We start from the raw sequence: 20,267 nt of genomic DNA, 5'->3' as shown, positions 1-20,267 counted from the left end.
AACAGAAATCACATCTTTCTTATCTTTATAACTACCTTATGCCGTCTTGAATTTTTCATTATTATTGGATATACATACTACCATTACATCAATATTAATTCTATTGTCTGTCTCATAATGATCATTAATAGAATATTAGAATTTAGAACACCTCAAAGTTCCCTGCATTTTCTAGAATGATTCAATTTTCCAAGCCCCCATTGCTACCATATAAAAAAGGAAAATAGCAAGCAACTTATATATTTAAAACTACTAACACATGTACAGGGTTGATCAAAAATAGCAAATAAAGAAAAAAGTGAAATACATCTAGAATTTAGGAAAACCAGACAGGCGTGTGCATGTGCAGTCACACACACACACAGTAGACAGGAAAAAATGCACAACCAAATGTAGTAAGTGGCAAGTATACAATCCAGACTTGCACTATGTACTACAGAAAACCCAGAAGGTAAAAGCCACAGGCAGGGATAATCAGACAAGAAACTTCAACTGAGACCAAATTCACATAGTGTGAGAACAGTGGTTCTCAACCACAAAAGATACTGTCCCCTCCTTACCCCCGCGCCCCACACAAAAGGATGTTTGGCAATCTCTGGTGTCACAAATATACCTTAATACTATTAGATACAACTTCTAAAATTTAGTAGTAAAATCCACTTTAATGAACTGCTTAAACAGCAAGAAAGTACAGTATCCACGTAAGCTATAAACAAACTGAAGTAGAACAAGCAAATGCAGAAACCAGGTTTTGTCCTGAGAGTATGTGTCTAGCACCGGAGAAATTGAGCTTACCTTCTGATGGCTCAGGAGACAGACTCTAAAAAGTTTATCAAAAGGAAACACCTACATAAAGCTATTACTCCAAAGGTCTACACCACCAACAGCAAAAAAGTAGCACAAAGATCTTGCTTCTATTACCCCTTTATAATCATGCTTACACCTTACCCTCACCATCCCTAATCCCTGGCAACCTCTAATCTGTGATTCATCTCTATGATTTTGTACTTTCAAGAATATTTCATCAATTCTCTTGACGCTTAACCACAAAGTGAAACCATCACAAAGGTTCTTATACTAAATTCACACTACTTGTATAATCCAATAAATGTCACATGAAGATCACAAAACATACAAGGATACCAGACACAATGAATGACAGCCAGCACAAACATGAGACAGACAAATTAGACTACAGATTCTTCAATTACTGGACAGATTGTACAATAAGGATGTCTTGAGCAACAGAAAGGCTTAAAATATACATATATGTATAAATTAAATAAAACTTCAAGAAATAAAGAACATAGGTAAAATTTTAAATTCAGTGCAAAAGTTAAACTCTAGAGTCAATATAAAGAATTATTAAGTGGAGAAAAAGACTTTTAAAACCCATCTAAAATGCAGTTGAGAGAGACAAAGAATGAAAAAGTGTAAAAGCAGTTAAGAGACACAAAACATACAATGAGAAGGTCTAACAAAGTACTACTGAAACTATCTGGAATGAAGAACCATTTTTTAAATTGCCAATACATTGCAGACAAAAACTTCCATAAAATGCAATAAAATTGAATTTCTTTATTTATAAACCATGTGCTTAGATGTCACGGTAATAATATCAAGTTGCTACAAAAAGTTTCTAAGTGCTTACTTTAAATTTCTGTCCTTAATTCACTACAGACCAATAAAGTCAGTTTGCAGACCAACACTAATCGGAAGACCACACTTTGAGTAGCAATTATCTAAAATACAAATAGGTCAAGATTAGAAAAAAGTATTAAAAAGATTGTATCGGGCCCACCTGGGCGTGGTTCAGCATTGACCTGTGATCCAGGAGATCGAGGTTTTATTCCTGGTCGTCGGAGCACAGGCCTGGGTTGTAGGCTCCATCCTCGGGGGGGGGGGGGCAACTGATCAATGACTCTCTCACTACTGATGTTTCTCTCTCTCCCTCTCCCTTCCTCTCTCTGAAATCAATAAAGATATATTTTTTTAAAAAGACTGTTTCAGTAATATTTGAATAAACAATGGCTGGAGATTTTCCTAATAGAAGGCGCAGATGGATAGCCAAAAAATGCAAGAAAACATCCACCACAACTATTGCAACATAATCCCAGACCAGCATTTTTTGTCTTTTTTGTTTTTTTTTAAACTAAGAACTCAAGCTGGATGTACTCTAAATAAACAACATACATAGAGTCAAGTGGACTTAGTAAAGAAAGTTAGTAGAGGCCAAGTTTCAAGAGCTAACAATTTCCTCTTCCAGGGGATTGGAAACACTCTGTTCATACAGCCAAAATTGTGTTTAGTTTATTAAATGTTGTTTTTTAATGTGTAACTTTATGAAACAAAAATTATAATTTTATATTAGCAAAGGCTGAATATATTTTGAGTTATATTCAAATAAAATATATTCCAATTTCCATTAACTGTCCTTTCAATGTGAGGTAAACTATATAATACTTTAGCATACTTTACCTATCAAATCCTCTAAGCCAGCGATTTTCAACATTTTTCATCTCATGGCACACATAAACTAATTACTAAAATTCTGTGACACATCAAAAAATGTATGGCTATTGTTGTATTGGCTGCTGTCAATTTTTTTGACAATCTAAGGGAAGAGAGGTCAATGTCCCTGACTAAATAGTCAGATATTGCATGTTTTAAAAATTCTTGTGGCACTCCAGTTGAAAATCACTGCTCTAAGGAGAACAAATTCTTTTACTTCTAAATGCAGTTAATTTAAAAAACCATGTTCAAACATCTAGCCAAAAGCAAAGGTATATTCAAACCTATGTGGCAAAACAAATTATCGCCTCCTGAGAAAGAATCATAACTTATATCTCTATAAATTTTTGGTCATTTTTCAAATATTTGACATACATCTCACTGAAGCATCACAGTAACCTATGGGATGTTGGCTTTACAACAGAACAAATATAACTATGGCTAAAAGCTTAGAAAATGAAAGAACATGGTGAACAACATAAAAAAATACCAAAAAATATGCAAACTGAATGTAGCAATATAAGAAGATATCCAAAATCTAATAAACATCTTCTTAGCTTCTTATCATATCCTATGCCCATCATATGATGCTGAAAGGACAATCACTAGGCATACAAAGTAAATAAACTAAATGAAATGACCTTTTAAACCTACTTAAAGCAGTATTACCAAATTCAGTTTAGCAAGATTTTAAAAATTTTACTTGCTTATTTAATCTTAGTAAGATTCGTATGGTGCTACCTCTAAGAATATGGATAAAGAATTTAAATAGGAAAAAAAATGGGCTGAGCAATTAAAACTTACATCATGTGAAAATAAGTAAAAGCTGAGCAAGGCAGAAACTGTCATCCACACTTAACCATGAACAATCAAATGTTCAAGCCATTTTTAAAAGCTCAGGGGCAAGGTCCTTAAATAAGAGCTATTCCCCAAACTACTGCAGAGCTACACTAATTCAAAGTTAATGCCTGAGCAGAAAGAAGACACAAAACATCTTAACCTGGTGGTGTAGAATAAAATGCACTTAAGCTGGAAATTTACAGTCAAGTTTGAAGGGGAAAAAAGACAGTATTTTAGCCAGACACATAGTCAGGCTATGAGAATATGAGGCCTTATAATTTAAAATTTTGAAAGCCCACATCAAGTTTAATTAACTGCCAACCCATTCCAATATAAAGACGTAGAAAAATGAAAAATGTCAGGGTGCCTTTCGAGTTTTTACCCAAAGTTACAATCACATTTGTATGTATTCTTAACTGCTTCAAGTCTTCTTTGTGGAGAGAAAAATGCAGGCATTAGAAAGATACCTACATAGTGGTATTTCAAGACCCAGAAAAAAAAAAAGATACCTACATACATACACACACTCCTCAGAAAAGATTCCCGAGACTGTAAACTTGTCACTGGTACTTCCAGATTCCTACTTAAACGTGAAAGTGAATAAACAAGTTTTTAAGTAAGATACCACCAAGTTTTTAATGTACTTTTAAAATGTATTTTTAAGTAAAAGCAAACTGCAAAGTTTTTATTCCCTCCATAATAAAAAAGCCACAAAGCCAAAATTCTTTATCACGAACATTTGCAAATGGCTTAATATTGGGGAGAGGGAAGTCTAGCAGTTCATCTCTGTATCTGTCAAAAGAGGAGTTGAGCTTATTACAGGGAAATTCTAGTAACTAAAATCCATGTCTAAAGATTAGCATCTTAACATCTTAAGTCAAAGAATCAGAAGCTTTCTCACAAAAACACCCTGAATAAATGCTCCAGTGGACAGTGAACACATACGTACGTGAGTCAGGGAATAGAACGCAAAACTGCTAACAGGAATCATTAATTTTCCTCGGCAAATGAATATTATTTTAAAATAACTGTTTTCATTTGTTCCACTCCATGTTATCTCACTAATATTCAACCTGAAAACAATGCACCATGTTTATACCAGTTCTTCACATAACCAGCGCTAAAAAGGGTCTGGCCCTTCTGCTCAGGCCAGAACCTCATGTCTTTGTTGGAGGAGCACCCACTTTCCACCTGAAGAAAAACTAATTCTAATTAGTTTCTAGGTTTAATCAGCTATTCTTTTCTATCAACACTGAATCCACCAGAAATGAACGCTACCTTTACACACACGCGTGCGCGCACGCACACACACACACCACTAGTAAGCTGTAACTTTAAAAGTTTTTAACAAACATTTATTTCTTGAATAGTTCATCCTTAAAATTTATTACATATTGTATTATAGAAAAATAATTGGTAACCGTCTTATAGACAACTCTTTTTCAGCAATTAAGGATTAACTCTAGTACTAAATTGCAAATATTAGCAAGAAAATCAAATGGAGATAGTTCAGGACTGTTCTCACCTAATTATGAAAATTATCTGAAAAGGTTATATGACATTTCAAATTCCATACAGTTAAGGAGTCAAGCTATTTATAATTATACATTTGAGCTTAAATTATCTTAAATTAAATATTCTGAATTTAAATTATCTTTATGAATTTTATAATTGAGCCATTTTTATAATTTGTATAAAATTAAAAAGTTACATCTAATCTAAATTTTAAGAACTACAGGTTTTTACGTAAAGTCATTAATTTTCAGTCACCTTTTTATTGGATTGACATCTGCATATAAAGAGATAGAGGTTATTTATTTTTGCATTTAAGTTCTCTCTAACAAAGGTAAATAAAAATCATTAACTAAAGGCTATTTTAAGTTTTTAAATTTAAATTAGTGGGTTTTCTAAACTTCAGGATAATTTTTGGTAAATGCTTTTTGTTTAAAAATTATAAACTTCTAGATAATTATAAATGCAATTTTAATCTAAGTTATTTAATTTGACATAATTTAAATTCAAAGAAATCATAAATAGTTATTATAACTTTTAATTACACTGTATTTGAGACACTTATTTTTACATGACTAAGAAAAACATTACAGGTCATACACTATCTCCACTTTATTTTACTCTCAATGTGTTTTATCAAAAACTGATCCTTGTGTTCTACAAAGAATATATTAGCTATGATGCTATATCTATTTTTTCTCTTCAAGAACATTTATAAAAATTTTCACAGTTAAGTATAACCTACTCAGAAATGTTTGTTAACATTTGAAAGTACATTTTATAAATTAAGTTCCTAGAAGCAGTAGGCTACCTAAATCAATTTCAGAATACTTACTAAAAAGATTAAACTACTATATTCAAAGACTTTTACAAGAATAAAAAAAAAAATCAATGCAACAAAATGTTTAAATAGGAGAAGTATTTCATGTTTCTGCTGAAGGCCCAATTATTTCTATATATTCTAATACACAAAATCAGGTAAAACAAAATAGACAGTTGTTCTTTATGATGGCTTTCACTTTTGTGAATTAAGCACAAATTTAGCGGTTAATGACAGTCAACAGAGCTTCTCTACAACTATACATGTAAACTAAATAATAAATACATAAAAATTGTTACATTCCTCTCTATAAGAAGCCAAGCTAACTTCCTGAACAGGGAAAATTGAAAATAGAAAGTGCATACTCTCTACTAAGTACTATGAAATCTGAATGGAGATAAAGCTGTAAATGGAATTCATAGATGAGCTGTTTTCTGAGAAATTTTACAACTACAAAAGAAATAAACATTATTAATTTACAAGACCTGTCCTACAAGGAATGCTAAAAAGGAATCCTTAAGTCTAAATGAAAAAAACACTACAAAGTATCTCAAAGCCATATGAAGAAATAAAGATCTCCAGTGAAGATAAATACATGGGCAAACATAAAGGCTGCTATTATTATACTTTTGATTTGTAATCTGATTTTCCATTTCTTACAAGATTTAAAAGACAAGTACATTTAGGAAATTATAACTTTGTTATTGATATACAATATATAAAGATGTAATTTGTGACAAAAACAACATAAACAATGGGAGAACAGATATTTCAGGAGCAGAGAGTTGTATGCTATTACAGTTAAGTTGGTATCCATTTCAACTAGATTGTTATAAATTTAAAATGTTAAGCCATCCTCATGGTAACCACACACAAAAATCTAAAAATATACACAAAAGGAAATGCGGAAGGAATCAAAATGGTTGGCTATAAAAATTAATTAAGCACAAAAGACAGTAATAGAGAAAATGAGGGTCAAAAAGGTAAAAGACATATAGAAACCAAAAACCAAAATGGCAGAACTGCTTCCTTATCAGTAATTACTTTAAATGTCAACAGAGAACATCCAACAGAATTGAAGAGTAAATTGTTCTATATAATAGTTGAAGACTTCAATCCCCTACTTTCAATAATGGAAAGAACATCTAGAAGAAAGATCAGTAAGAAAATAGAGGATGTGGACAATACTAAAAACCACCTAAACATAACAGGCACATATAAAACACTCCACAGAATAACAGAATGCACATTCATCTCAGGTGCACATAGAGCATTCTCCAGGAAAGACCACATTACACCACAAAACAAGTCTCAATAATTTAAAAAGACTAAAATCATACAAAGTATATTTTCTGACCACAAAGGATAACGCTAGACATCAATAACTGAAAGAAATTTCAAAATACGTTGACATTAATACTGTCTTAACCAACCAATCGGTAAAAGTAGAAATTACAAGGGAAATCGGGGACTAGAGATGAATGGAAACAAATGAGACATATCAAAACTTATGGGATGCAGTGAAGGCAGTCCTCGGATGGGTATTTATAGCTGCAAATGCCTACATTAAAAAGAAAAATCTCAAATCAATAACCTAACTTTACCCCTTGAGGACTGAGAAAAAGAGCAAACCAAGCCCAAAGTTATTAGAAGAAGAAAAAAAAATCAAGATCAGAGATAAACACAACAGAGAATCAAAAAACACCAAAAGTTGTTCTTTGAGAATATTAATAAAATTGACAAACCTTTAGCTAGAAAAAAGAAGACACAAATAACTAAAATCATAAATAAAAGTAGAAACATTACTATAGACCTTAGAAAAAGAAAAAGGATTTTTTAGTAAGGAAATACTGTGAACAGCTGTATGCCAACAAAGATAGATAACCTACATGGACAAATTCCTAGAAATACAAATTACCCAAAATAACTCAAGAAGAAATCAAAAAATCTCAGTAGCTTAAACTACTAGAGACTGAATCAGTAATCAAAACCTCCCAACAAAGAAAAGCCCAGGACCAGATGGCTTCACCAGTGAATTATACCAAACATTTAAAGAATTAACACCAATTCTTTCCAAACTCTCCCAAAAAATTAAAAGGAGGGAAATATTTACTAATCCATTCTATAATTCATTAATAACCCAGTATTATCCTGATACAAAGGACAGACAAAGCATCACATGAAAGGAAAACTACAGACCAATGAAGTTCTAGCAAACTAATCCAAAGTTTTAAAATTATATACACCATGATCAAGTAGAATTTATGCCAGGAATTCAAGGATAATTCAACAAAAGAAAAGCAGTCAATGTAATAAATATTAATAAAATGAAAGGGGGAAAAAACAAAACAATCACATAAATTGATGCAGAAAATGCAGTTAACGATATCCAAACTACTCTTTCATGATAAAAAAAAAGTTTTGTTTTAGAAAACTAGTAATTGAAAGAAATTTGCTCAACATAAACCGCACTGGAGAAAAATCCACAACTAACAGCATACTTAATGGTGGAAGACTGAACTCTTGTCCCCTAAGACCAGGAAAAAGAATAGGAAGCCTATTTATACCACTGCAATTCAACAATGTACTGGAATCTCTAGACAGTTAACTAGACAAGAAAGTAAAAAAGGCAAAGCATCAGAATTAGAAAAGAAGTAGTAAAACTACCTCTATTCAAAAATGAAACAACCTAATACATATATATATATAAAGATCCCAAAGAATCCACACAAAAAAGCCACTACAGCTAATAAACAATTGCAGCAAGTTGCAGGGTACGAGATCAACACACACACACAAATCAGTTGTGTTTCTATATAACTGCAATGAACTGCTCAAAAAGAAAATTAGGAAGCTATTCCATTTATAACAGCGTCTGAAAGAACAAAGTACCTAGGAATAAATTAGCTGAGAAGCTGAAAGATATATACACTGAAAATTACAAAAAACTTAAGGAAATGAAAGTAGCGCTAAATAAATGAAAAAAAAAAGTTCATGGATAGAAAATTTAATATTGCTAAGATGGCAATACTACTCAAAGGGATCTATGAATTCAATGCAATTCCTATCAATTTCCAACAGACTTTTCTGTAGAAATAGTAAAGCCTATGGCTAAATCATGCAGAGTTTATTTTGGGGGTGATGAAAATATTCAAAAATTGACTGTAGTGATGGTTGTATAACTCTGTGAATTTCTTAAAGCAATTGAATTGTATACTTTCAAATAAGTGAATTGTTTGGCATGTGAATTATATCTCAAAAAATCTATTTAAAAAATACAGTCTCCCCCGCTCTCTAATATTCTCCCTTTACTCTTACTCTCTTCATGGATCTCATCCTCTAAAATGAATTCAATTATAACCTCGTTCAGCTACTATCTCCTAAATCTTTGTCATCAGCCTTGACTTTCCTCCTGACTCCATACCTGAATTTCCCCACCTCCTACTACATGCATGACGGAAGGAGTCTCAACAATCACAAAGCTCAGATTTGTTTTCCTACTTCAACACACTTTGTCTCAGCTAACAGGTCCTAGTCTACCATGCTAGCAACTCTGGTATCTCATCCTCACTACCACCTACTCCACCCCCCACATTAAGTCAGTCACCAATTTCTGTCAGCTGTACCTCCATAACATCTTTCTTTCTTTTCCTTTCCGCTAATAAAGTCATTAATTGAAAACATCACAATTTCCCTTCCTTCAATTCCTTTTCTCAATATAATATTATTTTCCCTAATATGTACCATACTTTCCCCTCTTAAAACCCCTCAGTAGCTTCCCACTTACTACAGAATAAAATTCCACCTCTCCACAGCTTGATCTTCAAAATCTTCTATAAAGTGGATTCAACCCACCTACCTAATGTCACTTCTTATGTTATCCTTGAGCCCTAAATGACAGCCGCCCAAAGGCACTTATCATTCCTTTTGCACGCCAAGGCTTTTTCTCCCAGGTGCCTTTTCTTAGCCCTTTCTCCACTTAATTAAATTCCTCATCCTCCAAGAGCTATGTGCTTTTATTATTCTCTCAAAATATAATTTTCCTCAAGTTTAAGATGCCATCAAATTGTAAGACATATACCAATTTTAGAAACATTGAAATATATAAAAAATTTATGCCTTTGAGTAAAATACAGTAAATATCTTCCTCTATGTTCCCTCAATACAGTGTTTGTATTTCCATTTAAATTATTTCTTAGGCCTTATATTATGACTTAATGTCTGTAGATCATAGGCTTAAGGACAAAAACTGTCTTACTCATCTATGATACAGTAGACATCCCACTAGAGTATGAGTAAGACAACCCAAATGAGATTTCGTAAAGAAAGAAAGAAAATAGTACCAATCTCACGTTTATTATCAGAATAAATTAGAGACTATACATTAAAATCAATGTGTAAAGTGAATCTTATTCAAATGCAGGATTTTGGTATTTTAAAAGATATATTTACTAAAATTAAATGTCACACTACAAATCTGTCACTCTTCAATATCAGAAACTACATTAAGGAGTACAGGAAATTTTTCTCAAGGAAATTTCTACAGGAAATTACTGGATCCCATAATACTTTAGGAGCACAGCAGTCCCCTGACTGCAGAAGAACAAAGCACGCTTCCAGCACTCTAGAGCACACTAGATCATGATCACTGATTCCCATGCCTGCTTCTGGAAGGCAAGGTCTGTGACCCTAGGACAGGGATTCTCAAAGACAACAAGTACCAGAGCATCAAGGGAGGCATGTGTAATGTGAAAACAAAATAGCCTCAGAGTGGGGCACGGACTGAAAAGCTTGGCACCAGGCAGCACTTAGATGAAATGAATGACTCTAAGACGTACAGACATGTTTGAAAATTTATGTCTACCCTCTATTGCCTGGACTAGTATAATATCCTCTTAATAGGTCTCCTACCTCTAGTAGGCACCCTGGTGAATTCATCTCCCACATTCATGGAAAAGCGCAGCTAAAACAAAGTGAATCAGGACATTCCACCACACCTTCAATAGCTCCCTATCAGTTTGAGAACAAAAATAACCTAGCCTCCTCCTGGCTCCCCAGTCAGTCCCATTTTATGAGCCAAACTTGATGCTCCAGCAACTGTGATAAAAATTTCTTATACACGCTTTAAGCTCTTTAAGGTTTTTGAGCCTTTGCTCAAGCTTCTCCTTCCAGCATCACCCCTTCCACCTCTCTTTACCAACCTTTTACAAAGCTCAGCTCACATTTTCCAACTCCTGAAAGTATTCCATCAATTACAAGGCTGGGTTAACTGCTCCTCCCTTGAGTTCCTACAAGAACATGTCCCCATCTCTAACTTACCACACATTCTACTGAAATTTTAAAATTGAAAGTATCCTTTAAAAAAAAAAACTCTTCCAGCAGACTGTGAGTAGAACAAGACCAAGAACCAAGTGTTTTCAATTTTGTAGTCATTTACCTAATTTAGTGCCACTCAGTAAATATTTTAACTGAACTGAGGTGCTGATCTTAATATTGGTTTTTAAGGAATTATTCCATTGATCAAAAAAAGGAAGAAGAACCAAGAGTATTTTTTTGTTAGTTAGTTTTGGGGGGTTTTGAAGCGAAGTCTTCTTTATGGCTAATGCTATACAAGTGCACAGGTATATTAACAAATATTACACAGCAGCAACACAGTTGCTGAGCTAGTCAACTAAATGCTTTCAGATTCATTCCCCAGACTTATCCCGTGCTGCTCTGTAACAAAGGCAACTGCAATTTCCAAGCAACCTTGCCCTCTGGTTTCCAGGAAGATTTGGCTGGTGGGGAGGCACTAACGGGTGATAGAAGACAGAAGAGGGAGAAGCCAGAGTATTTCTCTCACTCTCCCTACTTCCTGACACATCCTTGGCAGAAGCTTTATCTCTTCCATAACTCCATTTCCCTCCAGGAGTCCTGACCTCTGATGCCCCAGCTCCCATCATGAAGCCCCAACTATGGCTCTAGCTCCCCTCCCGCTCTCAGTCCTGGCTTCTTTCTGTACTCTGGTAATTCCAGCTTTTCTCATCTTCCCCCAGCCCTAATGGTATCATAGAGGCTTCCAGGTATTGTTAATATCTGGTCTGTCCCACAGTCCAGTTTGGCTTCCCAGCAATTACCTGTGCAACCAGTTCCTGGATTAACTTTCCTCTGATGAAAGACCTACTATGGCTACTGTCTTCTGGATGGATCCTGACTGACTGTTTTTGACTGTTGGCTAAAATAGAATGAATCAGATACATCTCAGCATACTAGCACCAAAAAATTTTAATCTTGAAGAAAGCTTATTACACAAAAATATCATTCTGAATACGGGGGGGGGGAAGGGAGGGAGACGGGACAATGCATTAAATTCTTAAAAGTAAAAATAAAGAATATAACATTTCATTCATACCAAAGTGTTCCTCACTGGAATGAAGTCTTCCCTCAGCTGCAATGTTTGCCTGAATTAAGTCAATCACTTACAATAAAAATGTCACTTTTTAAAAACTTATTTAGTAGAGGGGAAAATTGGAAGGATTGTGGGAGTTGGAGTCACTGCAGGCCAAGACATCTGTTCAAAGAGAAAAAATGTTAAAGACCTCCTGTCACTGACTTATTCAAATCCACAAAATTCAGTCCTTTTTCAAGACAAACCCAACTAAACTAATCAGTTAAAAGATACACCTTTAAACACAAATGTTACTGCATACATTTTTGGGAGATCATAAAATGTTAAAGTTGAAAAGAATTGCTTTAAACATAAGGAATAAGGAAACAATTCATAAACAGTTCAGTGTCAGCAAATGACTATTACAGGACTTCTCCACTCCCCTTTCATGCAATCATTACATGAAATCCCTTAAATAAGCCAGTCTAATAAAACAATTTAGCAATCACTCACCATCCATAAAATATTTCAGAAAATGAAAACTTTTAGAGCGGAGAAAACATTTATGATTTGTTTTTGTTTTCTGAATAAAGAGTATTTCTCAGTTACTGAATTAGTTGTTCTTGATCACAGAAAAATACTCTTAGACAACAATCCCCAAACTAAAGCAAAAGATCGATTTAAAATTACAGACTTTGGACAGCAGATATGTAAAGAAAGAGGGGCCTGACATTAGTAACAAACATTTCCTGAGCAACTACACACTGCTAGGCATTTTATGTAAATTACCTCATTTTACTTAAAACCTCACAGTGAGGAAGTGGAAACCCAAAAAGGTTACATAATTTTTCCAAGCAACCAACCTAACTAGCAAATAGTAGAAGTAAAATTTGAGTTCAGTTTTTTCTAGCTCTAGAGTCTGTCTCTTTCTTGCTGTCTCTGGAACAATGTTCCCATGAGTGACTTTAAGCTAAAGATGAACCAGAGAATTACTTTAAAAAAATAAAAAGGCAAAAAATACTAGCTAGACATCTCTAGCTAGTATTTTATATAGTAATTATTATCACACACACATTTCAGCATAAATATTTGTATAAGTATAAAGAGAATTTTACTTAACACCTATTATGTCAAGCTCTGCAAACAAACCAATCACAAGAAGGGTATACCTCAAAAGCTTATAAGTAATTAGCAATTAACAAACATTTCTCACCGATACAAAAGCCCTAAAATGAGATCAGCATCTCCAAGCCACATCCAGCCTACTTCCCTCATTTTGCACATGACTTATTATCACATGCTGATAGAACAGCCCTGCCAGATCTTCTTGGTTAATTATTCCTCCTACTTGTCTGATTACTATCTGAAAATTCAGTGAAAACTGAGTTATTATCCTCGCCCCTTTGTACAAATTTGACATTTGTTTTCTAGCCACTATGTGGTCAACAATATCCTCTATACTAGTCCTTTTTAAAAAATGCCCACTCCACTGAATGAATACGTTTGACATCACAACTCAGTGCATGTATTCACATAATAACAAAAAAAACTAGACTGCTTTTGTTTAAAGCTTATCAGTGTTTTTAATAGTGTTGCAGAATGTGAAGATATGATTGTATCTAAAAATCTTTGGTTCTGCAAAAAAGTCAAACCAGTGCACTGAAGACATTCATAAATAAACCCTAATGAACAAATTATAGTAGAAATTTCTATTCCTATGAGGAATAACTTTGATTCACATGGAATTTGACATCATGAACACATTTTCAAAATATAAATGATTGAGAGATTAAAAAAAACACACAGGCTCATTTCAATTTAACCTATAATTTTTCACATAGTGCAACCACTAGTTAAAAAGAAATTACCAGCCTGTGAAATATAAACCAAAGCTCAAAATATAAAATACAAAGTCAAATGTAAACAAGAAAGAAATGTCTATATTGAGTTTCATACAGTGTCTTTTCTAATCCTATGTTTTTTTGTACTGAGGCATATATATCAACTGAGAAAGTATAATCTTAATGTTCTTTAAAGTTTATGATTATAAGGGATTACCTCCAAGATCAAAAGCAGCACTGCATAATACTTTCAACAATAAAGATAAACTAAAAAAAAAGCAGCACTGCAGATACCAACAGCACATGATCTAACTACACAAAAATGTGCTGCTGCTCAATTTCTGTATAACATGAGTGTCTAAAGCACATCAAGAAAATTAAAACACTTAACATGCTTAATAGGAAGCATTTTTGCATGTATGTATTTAGACAAAGTTGTGTCACTGTTTTTACCCAAATAATTTTCAAAGTATCTGACTGGAAATCCTAGTGCTTCTCAAAAGAAATGCCTGATTTATTTTTAGTAGTTGTCCCTGTACCCTGAATAAACTCAAAAGCTACGAATATAACATACTACTGTAACCAACATTCTAAAAACGATGTGAAGCCCTAGCCAGGTGGCTCAGTTGGCTAGAGCATCATCCCATACACCAAAAGGTGTGTGTGATTCCTGGTCAGGGCACATGCCCAGGTTTCAGGTTCAATCCCCAGTTGGAGCACGTAGGGAGACAACTCAATGTTTCTCTCTTACATCCATGTTTCTCCCTCTTCTCTCTCTCTTCTCTCTCTCCAGTCCCCGCTCTAAAATTGATTAAAAAAACAACAATACATATCCTCAGGTGAGGATTAAAAAAAATTAAATATGATGTCAAGCTCCAAACCTTATTTAATAATATTTAGTTCTCCAAAGAGATAAGAGCATTACTATACCAATTTTGTATTTTATCCACAAAGTACAAACTTTCTGTTTTATTAGCCCATACAGCCTTACACCAAATAAATGTACATTTTCCATCAGGTTCATTCAAATTTAGTCAGTCTTGATTATGTGGATATAATCAACCACACTTCAGATTATCCATAAAGCATACATGGTAGATTAACTATGTGCCAGACACTACCTAATCATTTTATATATGTATATTATACATGTTATACATGCATATATGTCTATATATGTCTATATGTATGTATATATATACATATGGTTTCATTTAATCCTCAAAACAACTTTCTGAAATAGTTACTATCTTCACTTTAAAAATAGAAAAGTGAAGTACTGTGAGGCTAAGTATCTGGCCAGCATGACATTATAATAGACAACACAATAACTTAGTATAAGCTTTGAGAAAAGATTTATTTATAACAGGAATCTGTTGTTATACTGACTTCCTTCCCAAACTCACTATTATCCAAGTTAATAGAAAGTTAATACTACTGGAATCAGCCCCACAGGCCCTCCCCACCCCCAATACCTCCCTCCCTCATCTCTTTCCCCTCCCACAACTAACCCCAGGCCACAACCTCTCATTTCTCACATTCTAATACACACACTGTATATTACTGCCATTCTAATGATCTGTCCATGTTAAGAGATGTCTTAGACCGGTTGTACAAGCACCATTCCTCAGACTCCTGCTAAAATAGGACAAAGCTTTCTGTGGTCTGAGACAAAAAGGGGGTGGGGGACAGAAGATATATTAATATGTTTATAAAGCACAAATTATTCAACTTAAAATATCATCCTTTATTCTGAGCTTGTCCTTTCTCAGTGTCTAAATATGATACTGAAGACCAATACTTATTTTTTCTATCGTCCTTACTGGCCAAATAAAAAGTCAGTAACCCGGTCAACTGCCCCCAAAAAACTGTTAGGGCAACAAAAACAGTATAAATCTACCAAGTATGCATGAAGTGGTGGAGGACAGGCATAGGGAGGAAAGAACTGAAAACTAGCAGGGTCAAACAGAGGCAGATACTACTTTTACATTTAATTGTGACATATAAACTTAGAGACTGGTCCAGCAAAAAAGGACAAACAAAATAAATCTTTGCAAATTTCAGTATCTTATTTAGAAACAATTACAAACTTTTCAGAATTGATTTTATCTAGTTCTTCATTTCTAAGTTGGGAAAAATAGGGGACATTTTTAAAAGGATGACAAATTTGAATTTTAAAATGAAAGTAAAGCTCATAATTTTCAACAACAGGAAAGGAGACATAAAGAATATCATTAATTTATCTTCTAAAAAGGCAGCATAGAGAAGATTGTTAAAAGCATGGACTCTATAGAGTCAACCAACCAGAATCATAGCTGAGTGTTAGCTGTGTAAACCTGAATATGTGACTTTTTTACCCTCTCTGTTTCAGTTCCTTTAAAGGTTGTTGTGAGGATTAAATGAGTAGCACTTAGTAACTACTTTGAAAGTATTGTCATAAATATTATTGAATAACATAAAGAAACAATGGTAAAGTAAGAATGACTATAAAAATTACGGTACTAAAAGCAGTTGATGTTATACTTCCATAAAATTGTTTTAAAGTTAAGTACAACCATTTTTATGTACATGAAGTATGAGGTTATGTGTGACACTTTTAAACTTTTCAATTTATGGGATTTTTTTTTTTCTCATTACATTAGGAAAATCTCTGAATCCAGTTCGAATACTCTCAACGGGTGGAGACCTTTAACTGTTTACAAGTATGCATCCAAGGCTCAGGATGGCAGTACCCAACTGAGGCTTCATTTGAGTGAGAGAAAAAGCACACACTTAATACTTCCAGCAATTAATGTTCATCCCAACAGTGCATTCAGAGACTTATGTTGATAAAAACCCAACTATCTATAGCTGAGCAATTCTGTCAGTTAGAAATACAGCAAGCTTCCATGGAAAATTCGCAGACCAGGTGATACAGGCACCACACAGCATGCACACTTGGTACTTGCACTCTTCCTGGTTGGGGCGGCTCCCCCAGTTCTATCCCCTTCCCTGGAACCCACTTGTCCTGCTCATTCTGCATCAGGGATCTCCCTAAGGGAAGCCTCCTCAGTTCATCCTGCGAGTTGCCCCTTCTCTCAAGTCACCTCTACATCCAAGATGTAGATACATCATCTTATTTCTTAGCACACAAGTTATCTACATCCTTGCCACTCAAGGACCGTTCCTTGTCCAGCAGCACTTAAAAGCTTATTCAAGAAATGCAGAATAACAAGCTAAATCACAGATCTACTGAATCGGCATTGGCATTTTTAAACAACAGTCCCAAGGGATTCGTATGCACATTAAAGTTTGAGAAACACTGTTCTGTATGACTCTACTGCAGATAGTTGTAAAAATTAAAAACGTTCAATTTTACACTTGAATTCAGAGATACGTTGTGAAAATTACCAACTTGCGGAATCATAAAAGCTCATTATAAGAAATAACCATCATTGAATTTCTTTACCACTGATATCAATCAGAAGTGTTCAAAGACTTACACTATTTTCAGCAATGCCTACAGTTAATGCTTCCTGCTTTGATTCACTATTTGGTGCAACAGCAGAAAAGTGACAATATACAGTTTTATTGAGACTATATTTTATTGTCCAAGGAGTACAAAAGAATGACTGGGTCTAGAAATTTCCGCTCATTCCGGCCCAATAGTGTGCACTCTGCATGCTAAAATTTCGGCATTCAGTCCAATTTAAAGTTGACAAATGAAACTTTTTCAAGAAAGTCATTCAGAAAAAAAATCTTAAGGATGTAAAACTTTAAGCATAGATCACATTCCTGGTACTAATACCGTTTAATACTAGCATTGAAAAAGTCAAGTGTAGAACCACAAACTGTTTTAGAGGTTTGTGTTTTTTTTCCAGGAAAAGGCGGGCGAGGGGGAGGGGGTCGGGGGTGCGACGGGACTGTACTTCCACCCTTAGCAAAGTTTTCCTTCCATCCTGAAAGGCCACAACTTGCATGTTCCTACTGGTGGATAAACTGAAGTCGTCCTAAAAACAAGGTCACGTTCCCTCCCTCAGAAGCGAAAGCCTCCTGTTTCTTCTAAAGGCTGCATTTTAAAAGATCTGGGATTGCGGGCCGGCCTCGCTTCCGGCCTGCGGAGGAAGCGCGCTCCCGGGGCTCAAAGGAACCGGGAAGCTGACCCAGCGGGAAGCGGAGCCCCAGCCCGGCCGCCGCGCTCCGCTCCGCCCTGCGCGGCGGCCGGCCTCGCAGCCTCCACCCGCTCTCCCGGGGGAGGGAACCGGGCGGCCGGCGGGGAGCAGCCTCCGGCCCTGCCCGCCCGGGAGGTGGGGGAGCCTCCCCTCCCGCCGCCCAACCCCCACGCCGACCCGGGGAGCGCACCAACCCGGGGCCGTGCGACTGCCCGTCCGAGCGGCGGCGGCGGCGGCGGCAGCACCCGCGCCCTCAGGCCTCCCCGTGAGGCGGAGGCAGCTGCACAAGCGACAGGAGGGGAGGCGGGACTCGTGCTGAGAGGCTGAGGGGGAAGCGGGACGGGGAGCCACTGCATGTGGGGGATGCTCTGGAGGAAGGCGGAGGCGCTCGGGGGGTCAGCTCTTTTACGATCATCATCATCATCATTTTGTTTTACCTGTGGCGCAGAAGGACTCCCCAGCTCCTACTCCCTGAATCCTCCTCCTCCCCTCCTCTTTCTCTCTCTCTCTCCCTCAGTCTCTGCCCGGCGCTCGTGGAACCAGCCGGCCCGACCAGAGAGAGAACAGGGCGGGAAGGGTGGCGGCGGTGACCAGCGACCACGTGACCGCGCGCGCGCCGTAACGGCGGCCGCTTCCTGCCGCGCGCCCTCCCCGCGCTCCACCTCTAATAACCCCGCGGCTCGCGGGGCCCGGGCGCTGGTGCGCAGGCGCCCGCCTCGGCCCGGAGGCTGCGCAGCGCGCGGCGCCCTCGCGGTCGCGCTCGGGGCCACGGCGGCGGGGCCCCGCGAGGCTCGAGACGCGGCGTGGGCCACGCGCCCCGCCTTCCGGTGCGAAGCCGGGCAGCCGGCTGCGGGAGTGCATGCGCAGGAGGCGCTTTAAATGTCTTCCTCCCCCTCTCTCTACCCGCCGCCGCCACCGGTCATGCCGCTGGAGTCTGGGCACCTGCCACCGGGACTCGGCCGCTCGCCCGCACCACCACCTGGGTGAGACTGAGAGGAGGGGCAGATGCCAACCCCGACCCTCCCAGCCTCAGACTTTACATTGCCTTGTATGCAAATGGTCTTCCATTCGTTTTCTATAGCTCAGTAGACTCCTATTCATACCTCAAGACCCAGCTTATCTGTCACTTCCTCTGAAGTGTACCCTACCCTGCTTTGGGGGAGTATTAGCATTTTGTGCTGACCTACTTTAATGTAACCCATAGAGGAATAATATGTGACAGTTATTTTTTGACAAAACCACAATACTAGGCTCGGATTTTATCTTTTCCACATAACCTAGGACAGTATGTATCCATAGCACTGTGGTATCTCGGTAAAGCTGTGCTGCTGTCAGAATGCAGGCAGTGTCTAAGCCCTGTGTCTTGTCCACTTCTGCTTAATCATAATTTAAGATTCCCCTTAACCCAAGCACACGTGGAATGCTGGTGTTTGTTTCCCCAATATGAAAGCCTTTCAAAGGCAGTGCTAATTAGAGTATTAAATGCTTCAACTAGTAAAAAAGATTTATGATCTTTTATTACCCTATCTTCACCAAGAGCTCCAAAGGAAAGTGATACTGTTGAGTCCAGCAAAAGGAAACCAAGGGAGAAGAAGGTCAAGTTTTCAAACGTTAGCCAGCTGCAGAGAGCACCGGTCCCTGTACCGGAGACCTTTCTTCACAGACAAGCACTCCCCTTCACACAGCGATTTCCTCTTTTTCTGTTGCCCCTTTTTGATGTAGAACCTGGACAAGTTAAATTAGTGCTTCTGACCATGTTTAATAAGGGCAAATAATTAAAATGTAAAAACTTGGTAACTGGCAGTTCTGGCTAGACCAGTCTTCATTACTGTAACACTAGTGAATACTGACATGATGTTCAAGAAACAGAACTAACAACAAAATCCCAAAAAATGTTGGGATAAATGTTGGTCAATAAACAGTATTAGCAAGGGCTTCTGAAAAACTGGGAAAAATCATGTTGGGAAGGGAAAATTTTCTTTCCACCTTTCTAGGTTCTTTGGCTGGTCTAATAATCAAATTAACATAACACAGATTAACAGGAGAGAAACAAATTTAATTACATACATACCAGGGTCCCAAAAGAATGAGACCCAAGGGCAAGTTGGGCGTTGAGGCTTATACAGTAAATCTTCACTTAACATTGTTAACTTTAAGTGAAACAACATATGACAAAATCAAGTTTACCATAGGCTAATTGATATAATCAAGTTCCTAGGGCATTT

General features: G+C 36.7%; 1 protein-coding gene across 1 annotated transcript in view; it reads right to left on the bottom strand.

Annotated features, from left to right (window-relative positions):
• Positions 1-18,604, bottom strand: part of TBC1D5 (TBC1 domain family member 5) — a 362,705-nt gene extending 344,101 nt beyond the window's left edge. The window contains exon 1 of the mRNA XM_087824924.1: positions 18,480-18,604. The gene's annotated coding sequence lies outside the window, so the exon portion shown is untranslated. The remainder of the gene's footprint in view (positions 1-18,479) is intronic.
• Positions 18,605-20,267: the final 1,663 nt, after the last annotated feature.

This window comes from Miniopterus natalensis, chromosome 15 (assembly GCF_054644295.1).
Source record: "Miniopterus natalensis isolate mMinNat1 chromosome 15, mMinNat1.hap1, whole genome shotgun sequence".
In the NCBI taxonomy this organism is placed as follows: domain Eukaryota; kingdom Metazoa; phylum Chordata; class Mammalia; order Chiroptera; family Miniopteridae; genus Miniopterus; species Miniopterus natalensis.
Note: the sequence above shows the minus strand (reverse complement) of the source record. Positions and strands in the feature narration are given on the sequence as shown.